The 6,000-nt window shown below is 41.0% G+C and overlaps 1 protein-coding gene across 2 annotated transcripts in view; it reads right to left on the reverse strand.

Moving 5' to 3' along the window:
* Positions 1-5,598, reverse strand: part of ARHGAP24 (Rho GTPase activating protein 24) — a 535,848-nt gene extending 530,250 nt beyond the window's left edge. For both annotated transcript variants that reach the window (XM_007177348.2, XM_057547034.1), the window contains exon 1: positions 5,191-5,598. The gene's annotated coding sequence lies outside the window, so the exon portion shown is untranslated. The remainder of the gene's footprint in view (positions 1-5,190) is intronic.
* Between the last annotated feature and the right edge of the window lie 402 nt (positions 5,599-6,000).

Genomic DNA, 6,000 nt, shown 5'->3' on the forward strand with positions numbered 1-6,000 from the left:
TACTTTCAAAATTACCTGGATATGATTTTCTTTCTAAGGTTTTCAAGAAATGTAAATTTGAAGCAAGCCCATTTTATCTATCAGGGAGTATAAAATCAGTACCTAGAATGTTTCAAGGAACCACAAAAAATAATCTGGAAAAATTATTGGCTCTGAAATACTAAAGCTACAAAATAGAATTTTATAAATATTGAACTACATGTCTTAAAAAAGTACAAAAAAAAAAAAGTGGAGGTAATTCAGTCTATTTCCATAATGGATTTGAGTTAACTTTTAACTTAGTTAAAAGGTAGGGGTATGTTAAGTGCATTAAAGTAAGGCTAAAAGGATGCAAACCATGTCATTAGAAAACCTCAACAAGGGTACAACTGTGCATCAAATTTAGTTCTGAGTTTCTTGGGTGACAAGCCAAAATGAGAAACATGGTGAGTTTTAGCCTCTTTTCTTCTAAGAAAAGAAACAACACTAGTTAATCAGAAGAGACACACTTTTAAAGTGGTTAAAGGCAAAGATGAATTTATAGAGATCTTTATATAAGGAGTATTGAAATACATAACAAAAAGTGCCAAGATGTTTTCCATGGAGCTCATCTCTTTTCTACTGACTCCCAGTAAAAAATAAAAAGTATTATATTAAAGCATAGTGAATGAAGACAATGTAACAAAAAGGAGTTATAATATGATTAGGATAGGTAAATTTCCAGTCATATAATTTGATAAAAATAGAGAACATGGAAGATTTAGAAAGCTGAGTAGACTATTACTCTTAAATATCAATGGTTGCTCTTCCAGTCTTCTCAGAGATAATATATAAAGAGAAACTTGAGCAACTTGAACTATATATGGTCCCTGGATAGTGCCTGAAACACAAGTATTATGCATTCTTTATTGACAAATTATCCACATGCTAAACGGCAGTTATGCAAGTGACAAAAGTATCACCGCCCTGAAAATGAAATAAGCCCATTTGTATTTTGGCTCAAAGGGAGTGTAACCCTCACCTCCCTTCTACAGGTTAGGCAGCAGCAATAACTGCAGACAAAAACAAAGTTTTTCCAGGAAGCAACTTTGAGCGTAAATGCTCAAATGAGATGAAAACAAAACCAATATAATTAAAAAAATCAGTAAAACGAAAGTAGGTGCCCTTCCGAATTTCCTCCTCTCCTTCCACCTCCACGTTCCCCTTTAGTTAAATCTGATTCCCTCAAGCACTAGCACTCAAGATAATTATTAAATAAGCAAAATTAGTATTTCTATTTTGTTTTATTAATTAAAATTATTGCCCATTCCACAGGCAACAGAATCCATTATTAGTCCTCACAGCTAAATCCAGGACCTCCCACTGGGATCTGGCAGATTACAGATTTTACAGTATAATATAAAAAACAATTGTGGAAAATGTATATCTATTCTAACTGTTTCTACTCTCTTTAAACTCAAGTGTATTTTGTAATTTCCAAAAGGAAAAATGGTTCCACACTAGATTTTGTTTTGTTTTGCTTTTACTTTAGAATAGCAAACACACAAAATTTCATCTATTCTAGGAATTAAATAGGCTTGTGTGGGCTGGTCTGGAAAGTGAATTATGTTTGGTAGCACTGTCACTTTTGGAAAGTGAACCCTGAGTCCAAATAGACATTTTTGAAATGAACTTTGGGGAAATAACTACCTGCATAAATTGGAGTCCACCACTGCTTTTTTCATTCATGACTTTGCTTGCTCATTCACTTAGGAAACATTAACAGATGCCGACTATGTTTCAGACACTGCTAGGCACTAGATGCAGGTGGTTCCCTCACCACCAATACACTCATTAAGGAACTCACTGTAGTGGGTTGGGGGGTGGCATAAAAATTATTAAAATAATTATTCACAGTATGTTTAAAACATCATGGAAGCAGATAAGATGAAATGATTAATTCTTCCTGCACAGAATTGGGTAAGTCCTCCAAAGGAAGTTCCACTTGAAGTGGACCACCAATAACCAAGAGGGGCTTTCCAGGCAGTGGGTATTCCAGGAGAATGAAACCCAGCAGCAAGAAATCAGAAGTATGAAGAGTGAGAGGCCCTTGTGTAGGAAGACAAAACTAAAAAGGAAGGGCTTTGAAGAGCTTTTAGTTGCTATACTAAAGCGTTTAAAGTTACTTTTATAGATCTTTGGGATCTATCAAAGGTTTTAGAACAAGGGACTTATACAATTAGATCTGCACTTTATAAAGATTAATTGTGGCAATGCCACAGTAGAATGGAGATGCTGCTTAAAAGCACACATGTACATAGTAACCTCTGAAAACTGAACACTCTTTGAGTCTTTATCACAATAATCCCTCCACTTCCAAATGTGCTTTTACTTAGCTGCTGAAACCATCATAATCTTGTAAAGTTTGAGTTCATATAGCAAAGACAGATGGGTTACCATTGCAAGACTCAATATGAAGTTCCAACTCTTCACATGAAGAGCATTAACTTCATGACTAAGTTGCCTATTTACGACTTTAATTTTAAATACCTTTCTCCATCTGGGAGAAATATTAATCCTTTAACCACAAGTTTAAGTGTAAACAGCCATCTTTTTATTTTAAATCTCTTCTGCTTTTTTTCCTCAGTAAAGTGTGATCAAGATAGAATGGATACCTCAGGTTCTCATTATCATCAAGCTTCTCCACACTCATGTATGACCAATTGGGTGGCTGTTCCTCCTTACTGGGCTCCAAGCTAGGGCTCTATCCACCTCCCCCATCTTATTTTTCCAAGGCATTCGGCTTTACCAAAAATTGAAACAAGGCAGAAAGAAGGAATCAGCATTACATAAGCTCAACTCATGGGAAAAGAACCCTTCAACATTGGCCAGAAAAATCACAGGAGAATAAGCACAGGTAACAAAGACGGTCCTACAGCACTGCAAACGCTAAGAACAGTAACCAAATGCATGGCCTGGACTTTGCAGGGGCACCACCTACTTTCAACCTTGAGAAACCAACCTGGACACTGACAGAGCCAGAGAGGAAACACACTTCAATGGGCCAGTAGGTCACAGCAAAACTATTCAGGGCACTGTTGGTAAACAACAACTCGGCTTTGACCAAGACAGCAAAAGAAACAGACTCAAACTACTCAGTGCCACCTGCTGCACATTCCTTGCCCTTCCTGCCCCACCACACCCCTGTTTCCCTTAACCCACACCCTCACCCTAGAGAGCCCAAGATCACACAGTAAATAAAACCGTGAGGATGAAAATTCTCAGAGCTTTGGCCATTGCTATCCTGAGCAAAACCTGAAAGGATTTCACTGAAAATTTCAGTCCAGAACACTTCCTTCCCACTTTTACACTTAAATCTATATTCTTGTCTGGAAGGGTGCATTGCTATTTGTTCTGCAGGGATTATTTTTCTTGAGAACGCAATTCTTCCCCACTTACTCAAGTCTTTATTTTCAAAATGGTTCAGATTCACTGCATATACAGCCCAGAAGAACATAACTGAGAAACCATCCTCCTCTCAAAACCAAGCCCCTGAGATTAAGTAATAAAACCAAATACCACAGTTATTTGCCAAGGACAGACTGAGTTTCAACAGCCTTTCACATGTAGAAAGGATTACAGATTCTCCTTCCTTTTATCACTCTAGTTGTGTATTCCTTACATACATCTCAAACTAAATTCCAGATCTGAAAAAGTTCACAGGTTTTTCCCTTGTTCCCACTTAAAGGTCTTCCACCAAGAACATACCTCCTCTGAATGGAAGGAGGATTTTATTTTAAGGTTTTGTCAATATCTCAGTCCTCCAAGATGTCTAAGGTGAATTCTCTGACAACTCAGTAATGGCTCTAAAGAGAACAGATTTCTCGACTTGCTACCTGAAGGTCAGGCACTCAGGGAAGACAAAAAGGGGAATTGTATCATTGGGCTCTCTTGGGGGTTGAACTATCCCCAGAGAAGAGGAAGTATTAAGAAATTTAAAAAGGAGAGTGAGATCATAGTAAGTCTAACGTGGGCTTTATATTTGTTTTCTGGCTTTTTCTAATATAGTAATTCTGTGTGTTTTATGTTTCATGATGTCCAGCTTAATACCAACATCCATTCTTGCCCTTAAGGGTTGGTTTTGAGTTCTAATTAGAATCAGGGGACAGCTTGCTTGTATTTAATCTGTCTGTCCATCTTCTCAGTAATTGAGTAAAGCTCTTACCTCTACTGTAAATATCGCTGGGTTTCAATTGATTTGTCCTACTTAGCAGACACAGTGACACATATTATTGTTTTGCTTATGGATAAGCAGACGCTTGACAACTTTTATATTTCAAATACCCAGCATGATTTTTTTTCCCTCATTTTAGAAAGAGGTGAAATAATAATGTCTTGCTAGGTTTAAAGAAAAAAAAAAAAGAGTAATATAAACTGTGAGGGAAGCAGAAATAGCTTGGAAATGATATTTTAAATGAATTAATATATGCATAGACTACAAGGGAGTCTGGGCTCCCTATTACTCGCTGGTATTGAAAACCTAGCATCTCTAAGGAATCCAGAGTAATATTCTCCCCCTTTCTACTTGGGGACTTGTACAATAAACATTTTTTAAATGAGAAGTATTTTTAAAATTAGAATATATTACATATTTATCCTCAAAAGAGGTTGGATACCTCCTCGAAAAGTTACTCTTTAAAAAATCTAAACAAAATCTTTTGGGTGGCTTAAAATTCACCAAAGATTCGCTAACGCTCTGTTTACAGTGAAAGTGTTATTATTAAAACATACCTCTGTATGCCTGTTATCTAGGAAACTCTTATAATATTGATATAAGACACCAGCAGAAACACACAGCGGGGAAAGGGAGGATAGATACTAATGGAAGTGAACTGCACAGAGTTTTCAATTCCCTCTATTTTTAAGCTTAGAAGCGCGAACCACCAGCTTGCGTTGTTTTTATCCATTTAAAAATAATAAAAGAGCATTGTTTCCCATCATCTACACACGCGCGTACGCGCGCGCGCACACACACACACACACTACACACGCTACACACACTACACCAGCACGGGATTCCTGCGATCCCTCCTCGCCCCCTGCAGCCCCCGCCCCTGTCGCAGGCAGCTGTGCCCGCAGCCCCCACGCGCGGGCGAGGCCGCGTCCCAGCCTCCCGCGGTGGCGCCGGAGCACACCTCCCCGCCCCCCCCGCCCCCACGCGGCGTCACCTACCCTCCTCGGAGCGCACGACAGACGGAGGACGGCGACTGCTCCGAAGAAAAAGGCCCCCAGGACAACCCAGGGGAAAAAAGGAAAAGAAAAAAGGGGGAGAGCAGTCTCCTTACTTCCCACAATAAGGGGAAGTGTTGCGCCCATGCACTTGGTAGCTCCGCAGCTGTAGTTTTGGAAGAAATACGCGGCGGCAGAAGGAGCTGCGGCTGGGGTGGAAATTGTGGGTGTTTCCCCCCAGCCGCCTGCGCCGCGATCCTCCCCGGTCCCCGCTGCAGCCTTGACAGCTCCCCTGGCCTTCGAGACCCTCCGAAGCCCCGCCGGTTTCCACCCGGAGCTGGACTGAGTTGCCACATGCACTTGAGAAATCCTAGCAGTTGCGCAAAGAAGAGTCCCAGAAGTTAGAGTGACTGTGTGTGAATGTGTAAATGTACAGTACAAGAGGCTGGAACAACTGAGCCGGGCCAACCCTCAGACGCAGCCCTGGGTTTCAGATTTCATTAGGCAACTGGCAGCTTCAGAAGATTCGAGCCGCACTACTGGGGAGGCCGGGAGGAGCCCTGTCCTCGCCCAACGCCTCACTGCTCGTTATCTTAGAGCCTGAGTGACTGCCGGGCTCCCGGCTCCCCAGCGGCCAGGCAGAGCCCTGCCTCGGTCTCCCCGCAGCTGGCATCACTCGTTTGATTTCATGTACATCATAGACACACATTGATCACAGATCTGGGGCTGTGGGTGCGGAAAAGAATGGAGAAACCATGTCTCCCACCGCCTAGAAACTGCATTTCTTTAACCAACCTCCCCCGCCCCCGCCCC

This window comes from Balaenoptera acutorostrata, chromosome 5, assembly GCF_949987535.1.
Source record: "Balaenoptera acutorostrata chromosome 5, mBalAcu1.1, whole genome shotgun sequence".
NCBI lineage: Eukaryota > Metazoa > Chordata > Mammalia > Artiodactyla > Balaenopteridae > Balaenoptera > Balaenoptera acutorostrata.